This window comes from Orcinus orca, chromosome 16 (genome assembly GCF_937001465.1).
Source record: "Orcinus orca chromosome 16, mOrcOrc1.1, whole genome shotgun sequence".
NCBI lineage: Eukaryota > Metazoa > Chordata > Mammalia > Artiodactyla > Delphinidae > Orcinus > Orcinus orca.
This window is the reverse complement of record NC_064574.1, coordinates 82933486-82960398: the sequence shown is the minus strand read 5'-3', so window position 1 is coordinate 82960398 and position 26913 is coordinate 82933486. Positions and strand designations below refer to the sequence as shown.

The 26913-nt window shown below is 45.8% G+C and overlaps 1 protein-coding gene across 2 annotated transcripts in view; it reads left to right on the top strand.

Annotated features, from left to right (window-relative positions):
* Positions 1–26913, top strand: part of LMTK2 (lemur tyrosine kinase 2) — a 174639-nt gene that overhangs the window by 33715 nt on the left and 114011 nt on the right. For both annotated transcript variants that reach the window (XM_033426620.2, XM_049699437.1), the window contains one exon: positions 24080–24781. The gene's annotated coding sequence lies outside the window, so the exon portion shown is untranslated. The remainder of the gene's footprint in view (positions 1–24079; positions 24782–26913) is intronic.

The following is a 26913-nucleotide window of genomic DNA, read 5'->3' as shown; positions in this document are numbered from 1 at the left end:
TTCCCTGGTGGAGCAGTTGTTAGAATCTGCCTGCCAATGCAGGGGACACAGGTTCAATCCCTGGTCTGGGAAGATCCCACATGCCACGGAGCACCTAAGCCCGTGCGCCACAACTACTGAGCCTGTGCTCTAGAGCCCGCGAGCCACAACTACTGAGCCCACATGCGTAGAGCCCATGCTCCACAACAAGAGAAGCCACCACAATGAGAAGCCTGCACACCACAACAAAGAGTAGCCCCCACTCGCTGCAACTAGAGAAAGCCCGCGTGCAGCAACAAAGACCCAACGCAGCCAAAAATAAATAAATAAAATAAATAATAAAAAAATTTTTAAAAAGAACACTGTACGCACACTGAAGCATTTATAGGTAAAGGACATTCTGTCTAGGATTTCTTTTTCTTTTTCTTTTTTTTTTTTGCAGTACGCGGGCCTCTCACTGTTGTGGCCTCTCCTGTTGCGGAGCACAGGCTCCGGACGCACAGGCTCAGCGGCCATGGCTCACGGGCCCAGCCGCTCCGTGGCATGTGGGATCTTCCTGGACCGGGGCACGAACCCATGTCCCCTGCATCGGCAGGCGGACTCTCAACCACTGCGCCACCAGGGAAGCCCTAGAATTTATTTTTTTATCCAGCAAAAACGGGGTGGAGCTGGGAATAAATGAAGAAAAAATATTTATGGGCAATAGATGCACAGCAATTACAGTATAGTATAGAAAGCTTTTCGGCCATTATTTCTTCAAATATTTTCTTTCTCCTACTCCCGCTTTTCTTCCTGGACTCAATTACACATATATTATTATGCCTCTTGAAGATGTCTTGCAGCTCACTGATGCCTGGGTTTGTTTTTTTTTTCCCCAGAATTTTTTCCTTCTATATTTTAGTCGTATCTTTTCTGTTGCTGTGTTTTCAAGTACATTACTCTTTTCTTCTACAGTGTCTAATCTGTTAACCCCATTCAGTGTATTTTTCATCTCCAGAAGTTCAATTTGGGTCTTTTGTATCTCTTTCGTGTTTCTTCTTAACCTGCTCACATTTTCCTCAATCTTCCTGACCATATCAAATGTAGTTGTAGTAACTATTTTAATGTCTTTTTCTATTAGTTTTATCTGTGTGATTTCACTTGATTGATTTTTCTCCTCATTATGGGGTATAGTCCTTGCTTCTTTGCATGTCTGGTCATTTTTGATTGGGTGCCAGATATTGTGGATCTTACCTTGTTGGGTGTTGGATATTCTTCTATTAAAAAAAAAATCTTCTCGAGCTTTGTTCTGGGACGTAGTTAAGTTACTTGGAAGTAGTTTGATCCTTTTGAGGCTTGCTTTTAAGCTTTGTCAGACAGAACCAGAGCAATCTTTAGTTTAGGGCCAATTTTGCCCCACCTTCTGAGTACTTGACTTCATGCTGTGTATATTATTAATGGAGCTTTTCATTCTGCCTGTTGAGACAATTCCCAGCAATCTGTGGGCTTCTGCCTGCTTATTTCAAGCATTTCCCCACCTGACTCCAGGTAGTTTCCTCACGTGCATGTGCTGATGATGATACTCAGCTGAAGACTCAAGAGGGCTCCTTTGCAAATCTCCAGAGCCGGCTTTGTAAGCACCCTCTCCTCTGTGGCACTCTGCCCTGCAAATTCTTGCTGCTTTGCCCTCCCCAAACTCTTAACTCAGGGAGACTTCCAGGCTCTGCCTGGGTCCCCCTCCTTGCACTGCAGCCTAGAAACTCTTTGCCTCATTTTCCCCCTCTATCAGGGATCATTGTCCTATGCTGCCTGCCATCCAGTGTCAAAAGCTGCTGTTTCTTATGTTTTGTCCAGTTTTGTAGGTGCTTGAGGCAGGAGGGTTCATCCAGTCCCTGCTATTTCATCTTGGCCAGAAGTGGAGGAGATCGCCACAATTTTTTTTTATTTTAATAGATCTTTATTGGAATATGGTTTCTGTTATACACCAAAGTGAATCAGCCATATGCATACATATGTCCCCATATCCCTTCCCTCTTGAGCCACCCTCCCATCCTCCGTATCCCACCCCCTAGGTCATTGCAAAGCACTGAGCTGATCTCCCTGTGCTATGCTGCTGCTTCCTACTAGCTAACTATTTCACATTTGGTAGTGTATATATGTCGATGCTACTCTTCGCCCCAGCTTCCCCCTCCCACCCCATGTCCTCAAGTCCATTTTCTATGTCTACATCTTTATTCCTGCCCTGCAGCTGGGTTCATCAGTACCTTTTTTTTTTTTTTTTTTAGATTCCATATATATGCGTTAGCATATGGTATTTGTTTCTCCCTTTCTGACTTACTTCACTCTGTATGACAGACTCTAGGTCCATCCACCTCACTACAAATAACTCAATTTCATTTCTTTTTATGGCTGAGTAATATTCCATTGTGTATATGTGCCACATCTTCTTTATCCATTCATCTGTGATGGACATTTAGGTTGGTTCCATGTCCTGGCTATTTTAAATAGGGCTGCAATGAACACTGTGGTACATGAGTCTTTTTGAATTATGGTTTTCTCAGGGTATATGCCCAGTAGTGGGATTGCTGGGTAATATGATAGTTCTATTTTTAGTTTTTTAGGGAACTTCCATGCTGTTTTCCACAGTGGTTGTATCAATTTGCGTTCCCACCAATAGTGCAGGAGGGTTCCGTTTTCACCACACCCTTTCCAGCAATTATTGTTTCTAGATTTTTTGATAACGACCATTCTGACTGGCATGAGGTGATACCTCATTGTAGGTTTGATTTGCATTTCTCTAATAATTAGTGATGTTGAGCATCTTTTCACAGGCCTCTTGGCCATCTGTATGTCTTCCTTGGTGAAATGTCTATGTAGGTCTTCTGCCCATTTTTTAATTGGATTGTTTGTTTTTTTGATATTGAGCTCCATGAGCTGTTTGTGTGTGTGTGTGTATATATATATATATATATATATTATATATATATATATATATATTTTTTTTTTTTGCGGTTCGCGGGCCTCTCACTGTTGTGGCCTCTCCCGTTGCGGAGCACAGGCTCTGGACACGCAGGCTCAGCGGCCATGGCTCACGGGCCCAGCCGCTCTGCGGCATGTAGGATCTTCCCGGATCAGGGCACGAACCCGTGTCCCCTGTATTGGCAGGCGGACTCTCAACCACTGTGCCACCAGGGAAGACCTGTTTATATATTTTTGAGATTAATCCTTTGTCTGTTGTTTCATTTGCAAATATTTTCTCCCATTCTGAGGGTTGTCTTTTTGTCTTGTTTATGGTTTCCTTTGCTGTGCAAAAGCTTTTAAGTCCTATTAGTTTATTTTTGTTTTTATTTCCGTTACTCTAGGAGGTGGGTCAAAAAAGATCTTGCTGTGGTTTATGTTGAAGAGTGTTTTTCCTATGTTTTCCTCTAAGAGTTTTATAGTGTCCGGTCTTACATTTAGGTTTTTAATCCATTTGGAGTTTATTTTTGTGTATGGTGTTAAGGAGTGTTCTAATTTCATTCTTTTACATATAGCTGTTCAGTTTGCCCAGCACCACTTATTGAAGAGGCTGTCTTTTCTCTGTTGTATGTTCTTGCCTCCTTTGTCATAAATTAGGTGACCATATGTGTGTGGGTTTATCTCTGGGCATTCTGTCCTGTACCATTGATCTATATTTCTGTTTTTGTGCCAGTACCATACTGTCTTGATTACTGTAGCTTTGTGGTATAGTTTGAAGTTGGGGAGCCTGATTCCTCCAACTCCATTTTTCTTTCTCAAGATTGCTTTGACTGTTCGGGGTCTTTTGTGTTTCCATATGAATTGTAAAATTTTTTGTTCTAATTCTGTGAAGAATGCCATTGGTAGTTTGATAGGGATTGCATTGAATCTGTAGACTGCTTTGGGTAGTATAGTCATTTTCACAATATTGATTCTTCCAATCCAAGAACATGGTATATTTCTCCATCTGTTTATGTCATCTTTCATTTCTTTCATCAGTGTTTTATAGTTTTCTGAGTACAAGTCTTTCACCTCCTTAGGCAGGTTTATTCCTAGGTATTTTGTTCTTTTTGTTGTGATGGTAAATGGGATTGTTTCCTTAATTTCTCTTTCTGATTTTTGTTGTTGGTATATAGGAATGTCAGAGATTTCTGTGCACTAATTTTGTATCCTGCAACCTTACCAAATTTATTGATTAGTTCTAATAGTTTTCTGGTGGCATCTTTAGGATTTTCTATGTATAGTATCATGTCATCTGCAAACAGTGACAGTTTTACTTCTTCTTTTCCAATTTGTATTCCTTTTATTTCTTTCTCTTCTCTGATTGCCGTGGCTAGGACTTCCAAAACTATGTTGAATAAGAGTGGCGAGAGTGGGCATCCTTGTCTTGCTCCTGATCTTAGTGGAAATGTTTTCAGTTTTTCACCATTGAGTATGATGCTTGCTGTGGTTTTGTCATATATGGCCTTTATTATGTTGAGGTAGTTTCCGTCTATGCCCATTTTCTGGAGAGTTTTTATCATAAATGGTGTTGAATTTTGTCAGAAGCTTTTTCTGCATCTATTGAGATGATCATATGGCTTTTATTCCTTAATTTGTTAATGTGGTTTAGCACATCGATTGATCTGTGTATACTGAAGAATCCTTACATCCCTGGGATAAATCCCACTTGATCATGGTGTATGATCCTTTTAATGTGTTGTTGGATTCTGTTTGCTAGTATTTTGTTCAGGATTTTTGCATCTATGTTCATCAATCATATTGGTCTATAATTTTCTTTTTTTGTGGTATCTTTTTCAGGTTTTGGTATCAGGTTGATGGTGGCTTCATATAATGAATTTGGGAGTGTTTCTCCCTCTGCAATTTTTTGGAAGAGTTTGAGAAGGATTGGTGTTAGCTCTTCTCTAAATGTTTGGTAGAATTCACCTGTGAAGCCATCTGGTCTTGGACTTTTGTTTGTTGGAAGATTTTTAATTACGGTTTCAATTTCATTATTTGTGATAGGTCTGTTTATATTTTCGAATTCTTCCTGGTTCAGTCTTGGAAAATTGTACCCTTCCAAGACTTTGTCCATTTCTTCATGGTTGTCCATTTTATTGGCCTAGAGTTGTTTGTAGTAGTCTCTTTGTACCCTTTGTATTTCTGCAGTGTCAGTTGTGATTTCTCCTTTTTCATTTCTAATTTTATTGATTTGCATCCTCTCCCTTTTTTTCTTGATGAGTCTGGCTAAGGGTTTATCAATTTTGTTTATCTTCTCAAAGAACCAGCTTTTAGTTTTATTGATCTTTGCTATTGTTTTCTTCATTTCTATTTCATTTATTTCTGCCCTGATCTTTATGATTTCTTTCCTTCTACTGACTTTGGGTTTTCTTTGTTCTTCTTTCTCTAGTTTTTTTTTTTTTTTTTTTTTTTTTTTTGCTGTACGTGGGCCTCTCACTGTTGTGGCCTCTCCCGTTGTGGAGCACAGGTTCCAGACGCGCAGGCTCAGTGGCCATGGCTCATGGGCCCAGCCGCTCCGCAGCATGTGGGATCCTCCCAGACCGGGGCATGAACCCGTGTCCCCTGCAGTGGCAGGCAGACTCTCAACCACTGTGCCACCAGGGAAGCCCTCTCTAGTTGTTTTAAGTGTAGGGTTAGATTGTTTATTTGAGATTTTTCTTGTTTCTTGAGGTGAGATTGGATTGCTATAAGCTTCCCTCTTAGAACTGCTTTTGCTGCATCCCATAGGTTTTGCGTCATTGTGTTTTTGTTGTCATTTGTTTCTATGTATTTTTTAATTTCTTCTTTGATTTTTTCAATGATCTCTTGGTTATTTAGTAGCACACTGTTTAGCCTCCATGTATTTATGTTTTTTTACAGTTTTTTTTCCTGTAAATGATTTCCAATCTCATAGCATTGTGGTCAGAAAGGATGCTTGATATGATTTCACTTTTCTTAAATTTTCCGAGGCTTGATTTGTGACCCAAGATGTGGTCTATCCTGAGGAATGTTCTGTGTGCACTTGAGAAGAAAGTGTATTCTGCCACTTTGGGGTGGAATATTCTATATATATCAGTTAAATCTGTCTGGTCTATTGTGTCATTTAAAGCTTGTGTTTCCTTATTTATTTTCTGTTTGGATGATCTGTCCATTGGTGTAAGTGAGCTGTTAAAAGTCCCCTACTATTATTGTGTTACTGTCGATTTCTCCTTTCATGGTTGTGAGCCTTATGTGTTGAGGTGCTCCTATGTTGGGTGCATAAACATTTATAATTGTTATATCTTCTTCTTGGATTGATCCTTCGATCAGTATGTAGTGTCCCTCCTTATCTCTTGTAACAGTCTTTATTTTAAAGTCTATTTTATCTGATACGAGTATTGCTCCTCCAGCTTTCTTTTGATTTTCATTTGCATGGAATATCTTTTTCCATCCCTTCACTTTCGGTCTGTATGTGTCCCTAGGTCTGAAGTGGGTCTCTTGTAGACAGCATATATATAGGTCTTGTTTTTTTATCCATTTAGCCAGTCTGTGTCTTTTGGTTGGGGCATTTAACCCATTTACATTCAAGGTTATTATGTTCCTATTACCATTTTCTTAATTGTTTTGGGTTTGTTTTTGTGGGTCTTTTTCTTCTTTTGTGTTTCCTGCCTAGAGAAGTTTCTTTAGCATTTGTTGTAAAGCTGGTTTGGTGGTGCTGAACTCTCTTAGCTTTTGCTTGTCTGAAAAGCTTCTGATTTCTCTGTCGAATCTGAATGAGATCCTTGCTGGGTAGAGTAATCTTGGTTTTTCCCTTTCATCACTTTAAGTACATCCTGCCACTCCCTTCTGGCCTGCAGAGTTTTTGCTGAGAAATCAGCTGGTAACCTTATGGGGATTCCTTTGTATGTTATTCTTTGTTTTTCCCTTGCTGCTTTTAATATTTTTTCTTTGAATTTAATATTTGTTAATTTGATTAATATGTGTCTTGGTGTGTTTTCCCTAGGGTTTATCCTGTATGGGACTATCTGTGCTTCCTGGACTTGGGTGACTATTTCCTTTCCCATGTTAGGGAAGTTTTCGACTGTAATCTCTTCAGATATTTTCTTGGGCCCTTTCTTTTTCTCTTCTTCTTCTGGGACCCCTGTAGTTTGAATGTTGTTAGTGTTGTCCCAGAGGTCTTTGAGATTGTCTTCAATTCTTTTCATTCTTTTTTCTTTATTCTGCCCCTTGGCAGTTATTTCCACCATTTTGTCTTCCAGCTCACTTATTCATTCTTCTGCCTCAGTTATTCTGTTATTGATTCCTTCTAGTGTAGTTTTCATTTCAGTTATTGTGCTGTTCATCTCTGTCTATTTGTTCTTTAGTTCTTCTAGATCTTGTTAAACATCTCTTGTATTTTCTCAATCCATGCCTCCCTTCTATTTCTGAGATTCTGGATCATCTTTACTATCATTACTCTGAATTCTTTTTCAGGTAGATTGCCTATTTCCTCTTCATTTATTTGGTCTTGTAGGTTTTTACCTTGCTCCTTCATGTGTGACATATTTTTTTGCCATCTCATTTTTTTTTTTTAAATGCATGGGATTATGTTCCTGTCTTACTGGTTGTTTGGCCTGAAGCTTCCAACACTGGAGTTTGTAGGCTGTTGGGTAGAGCTCGGTCTTGGTGCTGAGATGAGGACCTCCATGAGACCTCACTCCAATGTATATTCCCTGGGTCTGAGGTTCTCTGTTAGTCCAGTGGTTTGGACTCAGAGGTCCCACCACAGGACCTTCTGCCCGACCCCTGGCTTGTGAACCAAGATCCCACAAGCTGTGTGAGGTGGCAAAAAGAAAAAAAAGGAGAGAAAACAATAACAAAGTAAAAAATAAAATTAGACTAAGAAACTAACAGATATGTTAGAAAGAGTATAAAAATAAAAATATAGATGAATCAACACCGGAAGGTACAACCGCATCACTATAGTAAAAAAGAGGAGGAGGGAGAAGAAAAATAAAAGAAAAAAGAAAAAAAGGGGGAAGGGCTTGGCTGCAAAGTTTGGGTGGTGGGTGGGGCCAATGCTCAGGACCCTCAGGGCTGAGGGGTGTGGGGGTGGGGCTTAGGCTCACGGAACAGAAGGGGCCCAGGCGTGCCCCCCACCCTGGTCTCAGAGGGCGGGGACCTCAACTGGGAGCCCAGCAGGCCTCCTGGGCTCGAGTGGGCGGGGCAAACGCCCTCCACTCATTCCCGCTCCTCCCGGAGGGCACCTCCCGCCGGCCTCTCCTGATCTTGGGGCCTCAGGGGCGCGATCCTGTCTAGCCTCCACTTCTCCCCCCCCCTCAGTCCCCCAACGTCCTACCAGTTCACTTGGGGGTTCCTCCCTCCTTGGGCGTCAGGGTCACGCCCCAGCGGCTGGTAGCCACCCTAGTTGTGGGGAGACGCTAACTCAGCATCTTCCCACACCGCCATCTTGACTCCGCCCCCCCCAATTTTTTTAAAAAATTGTAAGTTACTAGGAGAATTTTTGGTTAAAGACTGTATAATGTATTAAGCTTCTTGATAATAAGTAAATAAGAAATTTAAATAATTTTTATGTGTGTATAGATGCCAGAATATTTATTTCCCATGGAACCCTGAGTTCTCCAGACTCCTTGGTAATTCTGTTTGTGGGCATAGATTTTGCAGCTTCCTGTAGGTGTCACCAGAGGAAGGCAAGTCAGAGGGCACAGAAATCCTGGAGTGAAAACCACAGCATCATAGCAGAGGGCAGAAAAATGAATTGAAGAAGGTTGTAGTTTAAATCAAGAAAATCAGTCCACAAAACCAAAATGTGTTAACAAGGATATAATGAAACCCTTCTTAAAACAAATATTGTCATAAGCAACCAAATTAAACGTTGTCCAAGTTAAAAGCAAATGAGGAAAGATTTGGTTATATGTTCAGGGCTTCGGACCGATTCAATCGAGGTCACATTTGATCAAATTCTTCTTTTTAAAAGCTGGGGGTTTGGGCTGGAGCTTAAGCACGTGTTTCTCATAAAGGGCCCTTTGTGTGTCTGTGGGTGGGATATCATTAATTGAATACAACTTTTGTTGTTCAAGTTGCTGAAGATAGAGTGTTGATCAAGGCACAAGATCCCCACTGCCATGAAGCTAACCTTCCAGGGAAGAGGGACAATAAACAAACAAACAAGAAAACACTAACGTGCAAATAAGACACAGCAGAGGGGCTCGCTGTTACTGCCTTACGAACTCATGTTCTCATGCCACCATATGCCCATCACTAGGGAAACAGTTTGGAGATTTATTAACATGTGTCTGAATCTCTTTTTGGCAAAGCATTTAGACATGTGTCTTGTTTAAGCGGCTGAGTTGCTTTGTATCCTAAAAGCCAACCAACTCCAGCAGAGGGAGACATGGTGACGGCTGGGACCCTGTGTTTGGACTGCAGGGGCCGCAGTTCCCGCCCCATCCCCCAGCATGTTCTGGGACGGGCACATGCACGTTGCATAGACAGTGCCAGGCAACCGCAGAAGAGCTGGGATGCAGTTCCAACTCAGCTGCGTTTAGAAGCTGCGTGATCTCAAGCAAGCCCCGTCGTCTCTCTGAGTCGGTTTTCTTAGCTCTAATGGTCCTAATAAGACCTGCCCCTAAGTGCAGTGAGAGGTGTTTATAAGGAACACGTGGAATGAGGTGCCCCAGGCAATTCTGTGTACCGTATACATCTCCACATATTAACTTTCCTGTCTTGGGCAGATCAACTGCCCTCTCCAAACCTCAGTTTTCTCATCTTTAAAGGGGGTTGTAAAAGGTCTTTCCATAAGTTCTAGTTCTGTTCAACATTTTGCCTATAGTTAACAACACTGTGTTGTACACTTGCAAATTTGTTAAGAGGGTAGGTCTCACGTTAAGTGTCCTTACCACAGTAATTTTATTAAAGCGTTTTCATCCAGGGGGCACCATAAAGAAGCCCAGTCAGTGGTGTCTGGCTGTCCTTGCAGGACCCCAGACCCTCCTCTTTCCCGGCTGCGGTTGAGAGGACTGCTGACCGTCATGGCCACTCTCTGCTGTCCCCTTACTGGCTCCTACTGCCCCTAGGCCACAGGCTCCTCTTCCTGTCTCCACATCCCAGGGCCAGCGGGTCCAGGAAGCCCACCCAAGCCACAGCTCTCCAAGCTGTTCTCTGCCGGGCCAGGGCCCAGAGCGCTGCCCTCACGTGGAGAGAAGAATTAACCTTACCCTGAGAGACGGCTGCCCTTTGCCCTGGGCTACTGGGGAGTGATATTTCTAGGCTCCTGGAATGTCCTGCCTGATAGGAGTGTATTTGTTTGCGGGGGCTCTGGCCACCGGACCGTCGAACAGTGTGATTTATTGTAATTTATACCAAAGAAAAACAGAGCCAGACATTGGTGATGGGCAGCATGACAGATTTTATTCAGGCCCTTTATACAGGAGGGGCTTCTGTATAAACTGAGCTCAACCCTGGTCTGTGCAGAGGTGACTGGGCGTGTTTTAAAGGGAGGGTGAGAAAGCATTCAGGAGGAATGGGCAGGGGCTCAAGCAGAGTCAGGGGAGTGGAAAATGACAAAGAGTGGGTGAGGGGGCTGTTTTATGAGAGCTGTTAGGCAACGCAGGCGCTGGGCCCGAGTGTATCTCACGCAGAACATTATTTTGGCTGCCTTGAGCTTTCTTAGTGACTAAAGTTTAGTCAAGGAGCATCTTTGTCAGGGTTTGGGGCAGGTGTAGCCCTCCCTCCAGGAGGGGCTAGAGAGAGCAAAGCCACTGGGCTGTGTATGATGGAGCCCCAGCAAAAACCCTGGGCACTGGAGCATGATGGCTGGCAATACTCTGTGCATGATGTCACCTGTGTGATTCCATGGGCGGGAACAACAGAATCTCTGTACCCGGAACCCTCCTGGACCTGCCCATGTGCCAGTTCCCTTGGCTGACCTCCTTCTGGATCCTTGATACCGTAAACCATAGTCGTGGGTACAACAGCTCTCAGTGAGTTCTGTGAGTCCTTCAGCAAATTACCAGGCTTGAGAGGGGTTTCGGGGAATCTCCCGAACTTGCAATTGGTATCAGGAGTGAAAATGCTCTCGGGAGGACTGTCCCCTCTGACTTTGTAGTTGGGTAACTCTTGCAGTTGGACTCCACTCCTTGTGTCTCGACGGTCGGACACCCCATCTTCATGGCGGGGCATGATGTGGGGCTGGGAGCACGGTCATTGCTGTGAGGTCCTGAGGCCGGGGCCTGGTGACCACCTGACCGCTCTGGACACACATGCTGTCTCAAGATTTGAGGCATATTTGTCGAGCACAAACAATGACTGGTGTCTGCTGATACCTTCTGTGCATCTTGCAGAAGGGACTTGGGGGGTCATCATCCTGCCTGTCCCCATCTTACCCGTACCGGCCTCTCCCGAGGCCACCGATTCTGTGATGCCCATAGAGAAAGTTCCAGATGCTCTGAGCCCGGGCCACTCTCTGGGGGCGGAGGCCTCGCTCTCCACATGGGGCTGCTCAGCCTCCAGGCAGTTCCGCTGGTTCCGCAGCCTCTCGCCCCTCACCCTGTAATTCTTCATTTTATACTTCTCTACTTTTTATTTACTTTCCCCACCACATCCTATTTCCAATGGATAAATCTGGACTGAAACCCCAGTTTGGGGCTAAGCGTCATAGGTGGGGAACCAAGTCCATGCTAAAAAGGGGTTCATGGGAATAGGATGTGGGATTACAAGTAGTGAATCCACGTGATTTTAAAAAATACCACATAACTTCCCTTCACGTGATGCCTGTCGATCCATAGTCTGACAACACAGGCAAGTGTACACAGTGTCATCAAGAATGTCAGTCTGTTAAAAAATAAAATCCTATTATCCAGATTTGACGAACATCCTGCATTTTCTTTTATTTTCCCTTTAAAAAATTAACTCCAGGGCTTCCCTGGTGGCGCAGTGGTTGAGAGTCCGCCTGCCGATGCAGGGGACACGGGTTCGTGCCCCGGTCCAGGAGGATCCCACATGCCGCGGAGCGGCTGGGCCCGTGAGCCATGGCCGCTGGGCCTGCGCGTCCGGAGCCTGTGCTCTGCAGCAGGAGAGGCCACAACAGTGAGAGGCCCGTGTACCGCAAAAAAAAAAAAAAAAAAAATTAACTCCACAAGGGAAGTAAGGTATTTGCTTTTCGTATTCACTGTAATATACATTGAACACATATTCAAATGTCTCAGAATCACCCAGAAAAGGACAAAAAAATATATCAACGCGATAACATGAGATTCAGCAGGCCCACGAGGAAATCTGTGGCTCCGGATCTAAGGAAAGGGAGTGCGCCGACCCTGACAAAATACGTTTGGCGAGGGTGTGAGTGCACGGCTGATTCCCAGTGCACAGTCATCAGTCGTGTTTCTGCAGCTTCCACCTGTGAACTGTAAGCGATTTGTAAAATGCTATATCTGGTTTCAAATATTAATAATTCATTGAGGTGGTTGGTGGCAATTAACCACACCAGTAGTACACACACACACGTGTTTCTGAAAACTGAAGCTTCAGCCACATCCCCCTGCTTCTCAAAGAAGCTTCTCTGAAGCTGGGTAGCAGAAACGGCTTGGAGAGAGAGGGGTGCCGTGAAGGGTTTCCTAAGGACTTGATTCAGACCAAGGTCATGATGATGTTGGTGAAGGCAGAGGAAGCTGTCGGTGGCCTGTGTTACTTATTTGTGTTTGTCCTCTTCCTATCCTCATCATAGCAAACGCAGAACTCCTATCACATGGTATGGCTTGGGTTATGTCCACCCACCAAAAAAAGATACGTCGAAGTCATAACCCCCAGTACCCCGGAAAATGACCTTATTTGGATATAGAGTTTTTACAGAGGTGATCAAGTCAAAATAAGGTCATTAGGGTGAGCCCTAATTCAATATGACTGTGTCCTTATAAAAAGGGGAAATTTGGACACAGACACACCACAGGGAGAAGGCCATGTGAAGATGAGGCAGAGATTGAGGTGATGCACCCACATGCCAGAAGATACCAAAGATGGCCAGCCAACCACCAGCAGGTAGGGGAGAGGCCTGGAAAAGATTAGCCCTCACAGCCTCAGAAAGAACCAACCCTGCTGACTCCTTGATCTTGGACTTCCAGCTTCCAGACTGTGTAAGAATATCCACCAACTCCTGTCCCTGATTGTTTGAGGGATGCTCAACCTGGGGCCATTGCCCCCCCAGCACTTCCAGCCTTCCTGGCACATGGAGTTGTCCATCAAAGTCACAAAGCTAAGTGTGCTAAGGCCAGATTGCTTCGGATCAAGCCCCAAGTGTATCATGTACAAACTTTGGGTAAATCCCTCTGGTGCGGTCAAGAGGGTAGGGTGAGGCACCCACAGCATCTACTACATCACCCCTTAGTCCTTTCACTTCCTTTCTTCCTCTCCATGTTCTCCATCGAAATGCCTACAGTGAGGAAGAGAAAAAAATCATGCATTGTCCTCATTACTAAATAATAATAATAACATTTCTTAAAGGACTTCCTCTGTGCCCAGCACTGTGTGACATGTGATGTAGTTACAGTTATTAACTCCATGACTTTACAGATGGGGAAACTTGAGGCTTGAGGGCTGTGCTCAAATTGAGTAAATTAGATGGAGCTGGGGCTGGGCTGAAGCAATCTGACCCTGGCACATGTATCCTTGCCCCCTGCAGACAAGGGCACTCCAGGAGCCAGGGTGCAAAAAACATGACCTGCCTCACTCTTTTGGCTCCAGCCGCAAGAATAAGACAAACTGATGTTTCAGTAAACATTATTATTTTGTAAAGTAAATGAAGTTGCCCTTTTCATGTGGTTCTCAGTTGACTGGGTGGGGGCATTCTCACTGGAAAAGTTTTCTCTGGGTGAAGAAAGTGTTGACTATTGTACATTTTAAAAGTTGCCAGTTTTGTTGTAAATCAGGCTGAGAAGGAGCTCGTTGAAGGCAAAAATATGAAAGACTGTAGTCCAAACAGGCAAGACCAAGGATGTATTTTTTACAGACTTTGCAGAGAATTCTTGGATCAAGCTAGCAACTCGGTGGCTGATTATAAGACGAGCTGTGAGGAGTCTAATTCCTTTAGTCACAAAGGCATCTGGGACCCTGCTGCCCCATGGAACCTTCAACTACCCATTCTCCATGCTCAGAGGAGACCTTGCACCCCAGGTCCCGGCTGGAAGGGCCTGACCGCTCTCTGGAGAGCGGGGATGGAAGGGAAGGTGATAAACATGTAGAGGTTGTTCAGCTGGGGTGATGCTAGCACCAGGTTGATGAGCAAGCCAGGGAGGAGCCCCTTCCCACCCCCAAGCCTGACCCTCCCTGAGCCTGAGTCTGCAGTGACGGAATGGATTCCCGCCCTGCTCTAGGGGAGAGAGATGAGTGATGCCTGCACCCACCAGCCTTGCCTGGAACAGGGCATGTTCTGTTTCCCTCGCGAGGGCCCAGCAGCAAAAGTCTTCCCTTTCATGAGTGTCGTGAGGCAAGGAAGGTTGAGGTGTGAGAGAAGGGAGAGAGAGTATCTGATCCTTGCTCAGTAAAGGGAAAACATACAGGTCAGTTAAGTATATTCACATTACACCACCATCCATCTCCAGAAAGTTTTCATCTTTCTAAACTGAAACTCTGTCCCCATTAAACACTAAGTCCCCACTCCCCCCTCCCACAGCCCCTGGCACCCTACTCTAGGGCACCTACGGCATTCTACTGTCTGTCTCAATGAATTTGATGTTGCTAGGGACTTAATCTAAGTGGAAACATACAGTATTTGACCTTTTGTGACTGGCCCTTTCACTTGGCATCATGTCCTCAAGGTTCATCCATGTTGCAGCATGTGTTATAATTTTCTTCCTTTTTAAGGCTGAATATTCTTCCATTGTATGGATGGACCACCATTCATCCGCTGATGGACACTTGCGTTGCTTCTATCCTTTTGGCTCTTGCTAATAATACTGCTATGAACATGGATGAGCAGATATCTGGCCCTGCTTTCGGTTCTTCGGGGCGTATACCCAGAAGTGGAATTGCTGGATCTGCTTTTGTTTTTGAAGTGGGTCAGCCCTGGGTGGGGGAGCCAGGGCGCTTCTGCTGTAATCCGGCACAGCCATGGGATGTGATAAGAAGTTAGTTTGATTCTCAGAACCTGCGTTTCCTCAACGGTAAAAAGGAATAATGATAGTAGCACTAATCACAGGATTGTTGTGAGAGGTATTTAAAATCACGTGTTTTGTATGTTGGATGGTGGCGGGGTGGGGGGCGCCCACCCAGCTGTCCATCATTTTCAACACGATTGTCGTCAGCTTTAAGATTCGGGGAAAGGGGGGGGGAGCATGCTTCGTCACGTCCACCAGGCGTCGCTATTGCCCTCGGAGCTGAGTCCTGGCTGGGCCGTAATGGCCTCCCGCCTCCGCCTTCCATCAGCTCCCACCATTTGGCCCCTAACTCTCTACTCTCTATCCCACTTACTTTTGACTCTTCAGTTCCAACTGTCTTCCTGTATCGCTGCTTTCACCCAGGAACAAGAAGTTCCCCAATGATCCAAGCCAGATCACCTTATCTGATTACCCGTGCCCCATTGCTCCCAGCGGGGCTTCCTTCTGCAGGAATTTCAGGCCATCATGGAGGCAGATTTATCTGCGCCAAATGATGTCCTGCTGCAGGTAATTACCATGTTCTGTTTCCCTCTTGAGGGCTTTTACGAGAGTCAAGTGAGGCCATGTGTGGGAAAGTACTCATGAACATTTGGGACAGCTGCCGTGAGTCTCGGGCCTGGGCCCCGAGGAGTCCTTCCTGGTCAGAGCCGCCTCCGGGAGTGACTGCAGTTTCTGAGCAGGAATGGAGCATTTAGGTGTCCACAGGGTCTGAGCAGATGCGGCCCTGGGAGAGAGGCCCTGGGCACCGTGACCAACTCTAAGAGGGTGCTGGGTAGCTGCTCCTGAAGCCTGGCCCATGGTCACTTGCTGGGCCTGAATGTGGGCTCAGTGTGGCCAGATATTCTCATTTTTCAAGGGAATCTGAAAATGCAGATTTTTTTTTTTCACGTGAAATCTCCAAAATTTCCAATATGGGCCGTTAGGGACAATTTTTCTCAAACTCTGCATGGGCCAATCAAAACATTCCGCAGGGTGGTCTTGGCCCTTGGGTGCCACATTGCATCCTCTGATGGGGTCTTGTTTAAGATGTAGTCAGTGACTGGTGGCAAATACCACTGACATTGACCATGGGGATGACCTGGGTTTTTAGCTGCCAGGTGCTCTTTGGTGTTCACCTCCTCAGGGACAGACCAGGACTCCTGGCTTCTCCTGTGGAGAGTGGGGGGAGGGGTCCTTTGGGTGTCTCCCATGGGACCCAAGCTGAACCAGTAACCTAGAGATTCAAAAAGCCCCATTTGTATCCCACTTCCCCGAGCTGTTCAGCTTCACTTCTTCTCCCGCAAGACTTTTTGCCCAAGGAGCAAGAGACACTTGGTAACCCACTTACGGCATCAGTGCCAGGCTCTTATAAGGAGCATCATAACTCCCTCTGTCGCCAGGATGGCATTTCTGGGTGCTCCCAAACGACCCAAGAAACTGCTAATTGTACACTGATGGTTCAACCACCCCTTGAAAGTTCAACCTCACGCTGCCCATGGACTGTGTGGATGGTCCTCTGAATGGAGGGGCCCCGTGGACAGGAGTCAGCGGCAGGGGCTGGGAGGAAAGAGTGTCCCTGTGGGTTGGGTTGGAAAGTCCTGATGTTCAGCTCATCACACCACCCAGTGAGTGTGATTGCAGCTGTGGAATCCAACACAGATGCGCTTGCCAGAGGGGCCTCTTAAGGGGCTGAAATGGGACTTCGCAGGGTGGGCTAGTATTGAGGTGCAATAAGCAGCCAGGCACCCTCCGCCTCCCACCCGCCCCATGTGCGTCCAGCAGACAGGACTTACGGTGGAGGTCCCAGTTTGCCTTCGCTTCTGACCCCGAGCCGGCAGCTGGATCAAGCAGTCCTGAGCAGGTGACCCATTTCCCTAATTTGGGAAATGCTAAAGTGTGAAATACTGAATGCAGCTATCCCAGGCACATTTATCCCACACCTCCTCCCCCAGGCTTAACTTCCATGGAATGAACGAAGTCAGATTTTAATGATGATACAGCCAAGGGCAAAATAATTCTGGTTCTTTCTCTGTAGCTCCCCAGAGAGCTGACCACACACACACACACACACACACACACACACACACACACTCCTTTTAAATCAGTGCAGTTGAAACAGAATTGCCTAAAACAAATGAAGGTTATCACAGCAACATTTTTTGTGATTCAGAAATTTTGTATCCAATTGAGGGAAAGCTATTCCCCTTGCCAATCCCAAGAAGTGAAGGTAACCACATATTTCTCGAGCACTTCATTATGAAAGGTGGCCTCTGTCTCTGGAGAAGGGAGAAACATACAAGTTTGCCGCTGGAGTCTTCTGCTGATGCCAGGGAGGAATTTGAAGGGCATCCATCCTGGAGGGTAGCTGAAGTCATAAGAGCTCTGTACTCTTCCTCAGCAACAAAACCTCCACTATTTTTTCTCCTTTTCCTAAGTTCTCAGCAAGAGGCTTTCTCCTCATTTCCCTTACCCCTGCAGTGGGCCTAGATTTAAGAGTTCACAGTGAATCATAATCACAGCTGGCCTTCTTGGGTCCTAATGATGGACTGGGCACTGCACATGCCCCAGACCAGCTCTGTCCAACAGAACCTTCCACCTTGACGGACGTGTTCTGTATCTGCTCTGTCCAATGCAGGAGCCACTAGCCACATGTGGCTATTGAGCCCTTGAAATGTGACCAGTAGGACTGACAGACTGAAGTTTAATATACTTACAGTGAATGAAATAGCCATATGTGGCTAGCGGCTATCATATTGGACAGTTCAGCATTAGACCCTCGAAGCAAGCTTGTAAGTACTGGTGTTATTCACCCATTTTGAAGATAAAGAAATAAAGTCTCCGAGGGATTAAGTAACTTGCTTGAGGTCACAGAACTAGCTCTAACCATGGTCCCAAGTCTTGTGTTTGGAGGGAATGTTGCTTGGGAACCTTGATTCTCAACTCTCCTTCCTCCCACACCAGGGACCTGGCTCAGGTGTGCAAATGAAGGTGGCTTTCTGCATGCTATGTTTGCTTAGTTAGTTCTCTTTCCTTTTCCCCTCCTTTAAAAAATGTCTTTTTCTGAATGTTGAGGAAATATAGGTGCATCAGGGCAAAATTACAGGAAAAAATAAAAAGAAAAATATTTATCCATAATTTCTTCAACTAGATTAAACCACTACATACAATTGCATCATAAGGAAAAAAATACCTAGGAATAAATTTAACCAAGGAGGTGAAAGAACTAACTGTACACTGAAAACTATAAGACATTGATGAAAGAAACTGAAGAAGATGTAAATAAATGGAAAGATATTCTGTGTTCATGAATTGGAAGAATTAATATGTTAAAAGGTCCATAATACCCAAAGCAATCTACAGATTCAATGCAATCCCTATCAAAATTCAAAAATGACATTTTTCACAGAGATAGAACAAAGAATTCTAAAATTTCTGTGAAACCACAAAAGACCCCAAATAGCCAAAACAATTTTGAGAAAGAACAAAACTGGAGGCATATGCTCCTTGATTTCAAACTATATTACAGAACTATAGTAATAAAAGCAGTATGGTATTGGCAGAGAGAAAAAACAGAAATAGATCAATGGAATAGAATAGAGAGCCAGAAATTAGCCCACACTATATGGTCAATTGATTTACAAAAAAGGAGCTAAGACTATACAATGGGAAAAGGACAGCGTCTTCTATAAATGGTGTTGGGAAAACCGGACAGCCACATACAAAAGAATAAAGCTGGACCACTGCAGGTACACCCCGTTTTACTTTGCTTCCCTTTAGTGCACTTCACAGATACTGCATTTTTTACAAATTGAAGGTTTGTGGCAACCCTGCATCAAGCAAGTCTATTGGTGCCATTTTTCTAACACCTTCAAATATTATCATTGTTGGGCTTCCCTGGTGGCGCAGTTGTTGAGAGTCCGCCTGCCAATGCAGAGGACACGGGTTCGTGCCCCAGTCTGGGAAGATACCACATGCCGCGGAGCGGCTGGGCCCGTGAGCCATGGCCGCTGAGCCTGTGCATCCGGAGCCTGTGCTCCGCAATGGGAGAGGCCACAACAGTGAGAGGCCCGCAGTACAAAAATATTATCATTGTTTCTTTTGTTAAATTAATAGACAAAGCAATGGTATCTTGTTTTTATTCATTTTTTTCTAGTGTGTGTGGTCATATGTATCATACAATTATTCATTTTATATATATATTTAAAATACCTTACTTTCATTATGTCTTAGTATTTTTCATCTTGATTTGTGTGATATCCTGATATGATAAGGCTACTTAGTTTTTGTGGGTGAGGCTTGTGGCAAATATTATCCCAACTTGTTTGCCTTTCAACTTTTTTTTTTTTTTTTGCGGTACGCGGGCCTCTCACTGCTGTGGCCTCTCCCGTTGCGGAGCACAGGCTCCAGAGGCGCAGGCTCAGTCGCCATGGCTCACGGGCCCAGCCGCTCTGTGGCATGTGGGATCTTCCCGGACCGGGGCACGAACCCATGTCCCCTGCATCGGCAGGCGGACTCTCAACCACTGCGCCACCAGGGGAGCCCTGCCTTTTAACTTTTTATGATTTTTTTTTTTTTTACTAGTGTTTCATTACCAACTCCATCATGGTTGGTCCCCCTGGTTTCAAGCATAAAGTCTTCGTTCTGTGGCTGAGCTGGCTGCAGTGTGCCTGATGCTTCTGGTGGGAAAAAGCACTCCTATCTCCCAGCCTCCATGTGCAGAATGCTAGGAGCACGAGGCCGTTTGATTTGGGGTGAAGCCTGAGAAGGAGGAGGGAGTTTTGTGCAGGGAACTAAGGAGCCAGAGAAGGGAGGAGAGGAAATGGGGCGCCGGCGGGGGTAAGGGGTGAGGAGGGGTGGCAGCGAAGAGCTGGTCGTGGGCACAGACATGGGGAGGAGAGAGTGCCAGGAGCTGAACAATGCCGCTTAGGAGTCCAGGTGATTGAGTGCCACAGGGGCAGGAAAGGGACCTTTACCCTCTTCCTTCATTCATATGCATTCATCCACCCACCCACCCAATCATTCATTCGTCCATCCACCCACTCACCCATCCTTCCATTCATTCATGCATGCATGCATTCATGCATTCCTTCTTTCAGCGATGGGGCAGGAATCTGAGAACAGGCCTCAGTATAATGTGGCAGGATGGGTCAGGAGCTCAGACTGAGCCAGGTCTGGGTGGGTCTGGATTATCCTCACACCTGCAGCCATGGGGCAGACAAGTCCCCACAGGCACAGAGTGACAGCCACGTGAGGTCCCAAAACACAGGCAAAGGGCACTGGACCTCCTGTACACACCACAGGAGCGATCGTGACAGCAGGCCACCTAGCTCTACCTTCAGAGCAGACAAAATATTGTGATGAATGAAAGTGAAATCCACAGCCCCCTAACTTCAGTTCAAGTTCATATTCATGGGTGAAGCCACAGATGACAGCCTCTTTTTTTTAACCGACAAATGGGTTTTATTTGGCCTGCGTAGTGTTAGATTACAAAGTATTTTTTTAACTTTTTGAATTCACGCCCAATGAACTTAACCTAGAAATCAGGATTTCTAGTTCTTTTGAAAATTAAGCAATCTGATGACACTGGCCCTGCCCCCATTGAGCACTAACTTCCATCCCCCTCCTCCAACCCCCGTTACCGCCCTTCTGCTTTCTGTCTATGAATTGGGCTCCTCCAGGGACCTCACGTAAGTGGGATCATATGGCATCTGTCCCTCTGTGCCTGGCTTATTTCACTTAGCATCATGCCCTCAAGGTTCATCCAGGTTAACTTTACTTTGCCGCTATCTCAATGTTTAGTGGAATTTCCCTTTTCTAAGCTTTTAACTGCTTCCTTGTCCCAGGCATTGCAATCCAGGCAGATCAATATCTCCACTGGATCCCACAGACAAAGGCAGCCAGTCATGGGAGGCCGGGCAGCCACGAGGGTCGGCACAGAAAAAAAGAGGCACATCCTTTTGTAGGCTGCTCTTTGCTGTATGTTTTCACTCGTGGCTGAGATGCCACATTGTGGGTTGCCACAGTCTCTCGCCTTTGGTTCTGCCCATCGGGACCCATGGCTCTGTCACCCCACATGCTGACTTGGCCATTGGTCCTGATGGGACAAGGGCTGTATGCCTTCACGCGATGGGGACCCAGAGTCGCAGAGCCCAGCTCCCTAGGCCTGGGGACTTTCCCGCCTTCACAAGAGGTTTTCATCTATGCTGAGAACTTCTGGGAAATTCCCAGGCAAAGACATGGGCAGTGAGCATGTCCTTGTGTGGCGTCGAAAGCATGGAGCCTCAGAATGGGGTGAGATGGAGTTTAATTCCAGAAGGCTCTCCCACATGAACAAGGTCATCTAGATGGGACCAAATCCAGGCTTTTTGTCTTTGGGTCCTGAGCCGCCTCCAGGGTGACTCCAGCATTGGGTCCCCTTCATAGCCAGGGATCTGGCTGGGGAAGCAGGTGAGGGAGGGGGGCAGAGCAGGAGCTGTTGGTGGTTCACCTAATTTGATGTCCCATTTGGGTCCCTGGACTAGAGGTTTGAGCACACTCACCTGGCAGTCGGTCCCTGAAAATTCCTGCTCAGACAGCATGTTTGTCAGCCCCCAGGACACCTACCTGGCTGGTGGGGCCTCCCAGGACTCATAGCTCCTCCGACGCATCATCCAGAGTGGAGAACTTTTTTTTTTTTTAATCAATCCTTCCATTACTTTCTTTTCATTCAAGCATTCATAGACAAAGAAAGGTTTCCATACTTAATTTTTAAACATAATATACAGAACCACAGTACTATTTAAATTTCAAATTATGGGAGATCACATTCAAATATGCTTAGATTTGACGAGTTGCTATGACAATACTGAGACATTTCACGGAAAAGGTATTTAGAATTTGTAAGATAGTCAAATGTCTTTTTGCTGCGTGGGCCAGGGGTGAGCATCGTTCTCCCCACGCTACAGGTGAGCACACCGAGCCCCACGGAGCCTGGGGAGGAGCAGGGAGTGGAGCCCGGGGCCACTTTTTCCAAGCGGTAGGAATCCTTGGAACTTTAGAGCATCCTGATCTCCAGGCTCACTTGGTGATCAACTGCTTCATCTTAAAGATGGGGCCTCGGGGGGCACTGAGGCTGAGGGAGGTGCTCAGGGTCACACGGCCACTCGGGGCCAGGCCACCTGGAGAACTGGAGTCTGTGGTGTCTTGTTTGAGTCCTCTCTGGGCACCTCTGCCCCACCACACAGGCATGCGTGGTCTCGTCGGAACGGAGGGTTCTGAGTTACTCAGAATAACTTAGTTATTCTGTAAAGGAGGCCTCGATACAATCGGGTGGGACAGGGCTCCGGGAGGTGGAAGGAGGTGAGAGATGGGAGGCACCTGGAACACACAGCCCATACTCCTGGCGCCTGGCCTGCAGCCCTGACTGGCACAGGTGGGCTGGAAGGTCTGGGGCCAGGTGCTAACTCAGCTCACGTCCCAGCCAGCGTTTCTCAAACTAGGGCCTGATATCTCTACAGGAGTATTTAAAATTCTGTTTTAATTTTTATCATTTTTTTGGCTTTTATAAAATATCATGTTTTAATTTTACAATCACCAATTGATGCTGTACTAGGAGAGATGAGACTAACTCCTTTGTGTCTTGTTTATTCAGCTGAGGTGTAATTAACATATATTAGTTTCACGTGTACAGCATCACGATCTGCCATTTGTATAGACTGAGAAATGATCACCACAGTAAGTCTAGTTAACATCCATCACCTTTGTGTCTTCCCACCTCCCTTTCCCTTCTCCAGAATTTTTACCTGACAAAGTTTATCCCATTTACATCCCATTCCGCTACCATAATTTCCTTTCCAAAAGAAAGGTTTGTGGTTGAAGCTGCCAGATTCTGAAAAAGATACAGAGACCCTTAAGGGTTATTTTTTTCTTTTGTTTTTAACTTAAGATGTGGCCCAACCTAAATCAGTGCCTCATGCTTTTATCTGCCATCTCCACGGAAGTTCCTCATAGATGGGTAACGAGTGTGTGTGTGTGTGTGTGTGTGTGTTTATTGAGGTGAAATTCACATAACATTAACCATTTTAAAGTGAACAATTCAGTGGGATCCAAGGCATTCACAATGTTGTACAGCCACCCCTCTATCTTGTTCCAAAACATTTTCATCGCCCCCGAGAGGAAACCCCACACCAATAAGCCATTGCTCCTCACTCCCCGCTTCTTTCTCCCCTGACAGCCACCCATCTACTTGCTCTCTATGGATTTGCCTGTTCTTAATATTTCATATACATGGAATTATAGAATATTTGTCCTTTTGTGTCAAGCTTTATCTGTGTTGTAGCAGGTGTCAGTACTTCATTCCTTTTCGTGGCCAAATAATATTCCATTGTATGTATATATCATATTTTGTTTGTCCATTTATCCAGGGTGGGCATTTGAGTAATTTCTACCTTCGAGCTATTGTAAATAATGCTGCTGTATCCATCCTAGTGGGTGTGAAGTGATTTGGTGTTTTTATAGGATGTATTTGGCATACAGTCATTAAGGAAATCATATCAAATATCCTCTTCTAGAGGAGCCGAGGTCTGTACATCTAGAAGTAGTCATCACAGATAGACTTTTTTATTTATATACTATCTATAGGCATGATTGGATGCTAATGGCAACTGAAGCAATATTTCAGATTTACAGACCTGGCCACAGATAGCAAAGGAAGGCTCTCATTTCCTTCCCCAGAATATAAATTTTCTCTAATTCACAAAGAGGTCTCAATGAAAGATGTCAAAATTAATAACAATACTATCCAGAATTTATTGAACGCTTAGCCACATGTCAGATACTGGGCTCTATTGTATGAAACAGCTTCTATTTTTATATCCGTCTTACCAATGAACTCCCTGAGGAGAAATGGCTATTAAATGGGAATTAAATGGCTGTTTGGTGTCCTGGGGTTGGTAAGTGGCCAAGCAGAGGCTGAGGCTGGGCAGACTGAGCCCAGGGCCTGTGCACTTAACTGTGATCCCGTGCTGTCTCTCAAGGTAATCCACTCCCTTGCATTCCAGATGCTACAGGAGGAGCTGTCGTCTCCGTGCCAGCAGCAGAACCCGGGAGTCTGGAAGCCCTGTGACAGCCCTGGGGAAACCAACCCCCTCTGAGCCTCAGTTTCCTCATCTGAAAGCAAGAGGATTGGACTGAGTGCTGAAGGTCCAGCTGCTCTGACACCCCAGGACCCTCCTCACTTGGGGAAGAGAGCAGATGCCCTCACCTTTGCTGCTGGGCAGAGTAGCCTTTGTGTCCTTTGGGGAGACAATGTTGGTCATCGCCATGGCTGGGCTAAGAAGTGACAAGCAAGAGTGAGTCTCTTTGTCCTGGACTATTTTGTCCCCAGTCTGCCTCTGCTGACACTTGAAACCAAAAGGAAGCCTGAGAGTTTGGAGTCTGGTGATGAGGGAGGCGTTCTCAGAAAGAAGACAGGAAAGCCCCACATTTCAGGCCCGTTCCTGTGTTGGCCCATTCACACCTGTGAGCTGGGGACAGGACATGCACTCCTGGTCGCCATCCCCAGGGCTGACTTGCACTGGCGCCCCTGCCAGCGGGGCCCCACAGACACTGCATCCAGTCCAACACCAAGTCTGGAATCCAGAACTTCTGGTCAGCAAATGCATTCTCCGTTTAATCAAGAAAAGTGGATCCCTGGACCTGGCCTCCACCACGCTGAGCTAATGCTTTGGAAAGAGGTATTAGGTTTGCAGCCACGGAGGACGGTAAGAAAAAGCCCTTCTGCCTTGTCATTATGACTCTTTTCAGAGGAAGCCAGAAATAGCCGTGCTGGGGAGGGGGTCCTGCCTGGGAATGGTCCCCCCAGAGAGCAGGTCTCAGTATGGACTCAAAAGAACTTATCTAATTAACAGATCAGAGAACTTATAAATCTCTTTATGACTGGCCAAGGCAACTTCTCTTTACTATCGTGAACTAACTCATCTCTCTGGGAGCAAGATGACGCAGGCAGGAATCAATAAAAATAGATGCTGGGGATGAGGGTGGGGTCCTGGGTGAGCCTCACACCCTTTCTGGAGCTGCTTCAGGTCAGCCTTATGTGTGATGTTTCAAATTTTCATGTGGAGAAGGTATTATGTGTAACCCGTGTATTACTTGGATAATTAAATCTTAAATTTTGAAAGACCACTTAATTGGAAACCACTATGGTTTTCCTCCCACAGTCATTAGGAATGTCCTGATTTGCATATTACTATGTTCCCAAATTCAGGTCTGCCTTCCCTGTTTTGTTTTCTTCATAAATATTATGTCTTTGAAATTATCTCAGGCATTGGTTTACTTCTGGGGAGGTCTGTCTCCACTCATTAGAATGTAACAATAATAACATCATATAGAGCTTATTCTGTGCCAGGCACTGTTCTAAGTGCTTTGTATGTAAATTAATTCATTTAAATGTCACAGCCGACCCTAGGAGGGAATATTACTTTAACATCCCCATCTTAGAGATGAGGACACTGAGGCTCAGAGAGGTGAAAAGATTTGCCCAAGGTCACCAACACTAGAATTTGGCTCTTAACTGCCAGCCATGCTGTCGCTGGGACCAACTTGCTGGTCCTAAGGGCAGATCTCGTAGCTGAGGGATCTTTCAAGGCGAGTTTGTTGACTGCCCTGTGGGCACGTGGTACCGAGGAGGAGCGGGGAAGTGGTTGCATCTGTGCCTGCTGGTCCACAGGCGGTCTTCCTATCAGCTCATCGCTAGGGTCTGGCTTGGAAGAGGGTCCTGAGCCCACCAAGAAAGGGCCCCTCAGAGAAGCTCAGGCCTGGCCCCAGCCTCAGTTCTCCAATTAGTCCCCACACTCCAGGGACTTGACGTCAGAAATCACCTCCCCCCAAGTTTCTGGCAGCACATACTCGGCCTCCAGGCTCCTCCTGGAGAAATGTAGAGAGATTCCCCAGGCTCACCTTTGGGTGCTCCTGGATGGGGCCCTACGGGTGTCCGGGCAGCAGGGTGCTGCCTCCTGCGGGATTCCCCACCATTACACACCCTAAGCTGAGCGCATGCACAGACCCCGGGCCTGGAGTCCAAACAGGACCCCGCCGGAAAATGACCTCTCGCCATTTTTATCTTGAGAGAATGCACCTGATATTTGCAAACAAAACAGGATAAGTGGCTAAATCTGGGGAAAGTGCTTGGCCAGATCGAATTTCTTATGATTTAAGCAGAAAGTTTAAACTTCTCCTTAAGCCCAGAGCCAAGGACGAAGACGAGTGCTGGGCTGAGCCCCAGGATGCAGGGTGCAGCAGAAGGGGAGCGGAGAGGCTCTGAAATGTGCTAACTTGTCCCTGCTGTGTGCAGACGGCGCCCGGGGGCAGGGCCCGCCTGCCAACGCCTGCGGGATAAGCCAATCCTGCGCCATGCAGCTCAGGTTTTGTTTTGGGGCAAAGGAACAGAATCAGCATTGACTCAGATGTTGGAAAGAGGAAAAGAGGGTGGGATTCCCCGGTTTGTTCCCTCCTTGTCAGTGGAGGGGGTCTCGTCTCCCGGACGCTTGGGGACCCCGCTGACGTTGGACCCAAAGCTGCTGATTGTGCCCCGGGTTGGCAGATTCCCAGATTTCCTCCAAATTGATGAAAGGGAATCTTGTACTTATTTTATCTTATATTTTTAGTTCAATAGTGTTTTTGTATTTTAATGCAAAACGTTTTTCTTTATTGTGTTAGAACGCACATACCATAAAATTTAGCATCCTAACCATTTTCAAGTGTACAGTTCAGTTGTATGAAGTACATTCACATTGTTGTGCAGTCATCACCACCATCCATCCCCATAACTCTTGTAAATCTGAAACTATCCGTATTAAACACTAATTCCCTCCCCTCCCCCAACCCCCAGCAACCA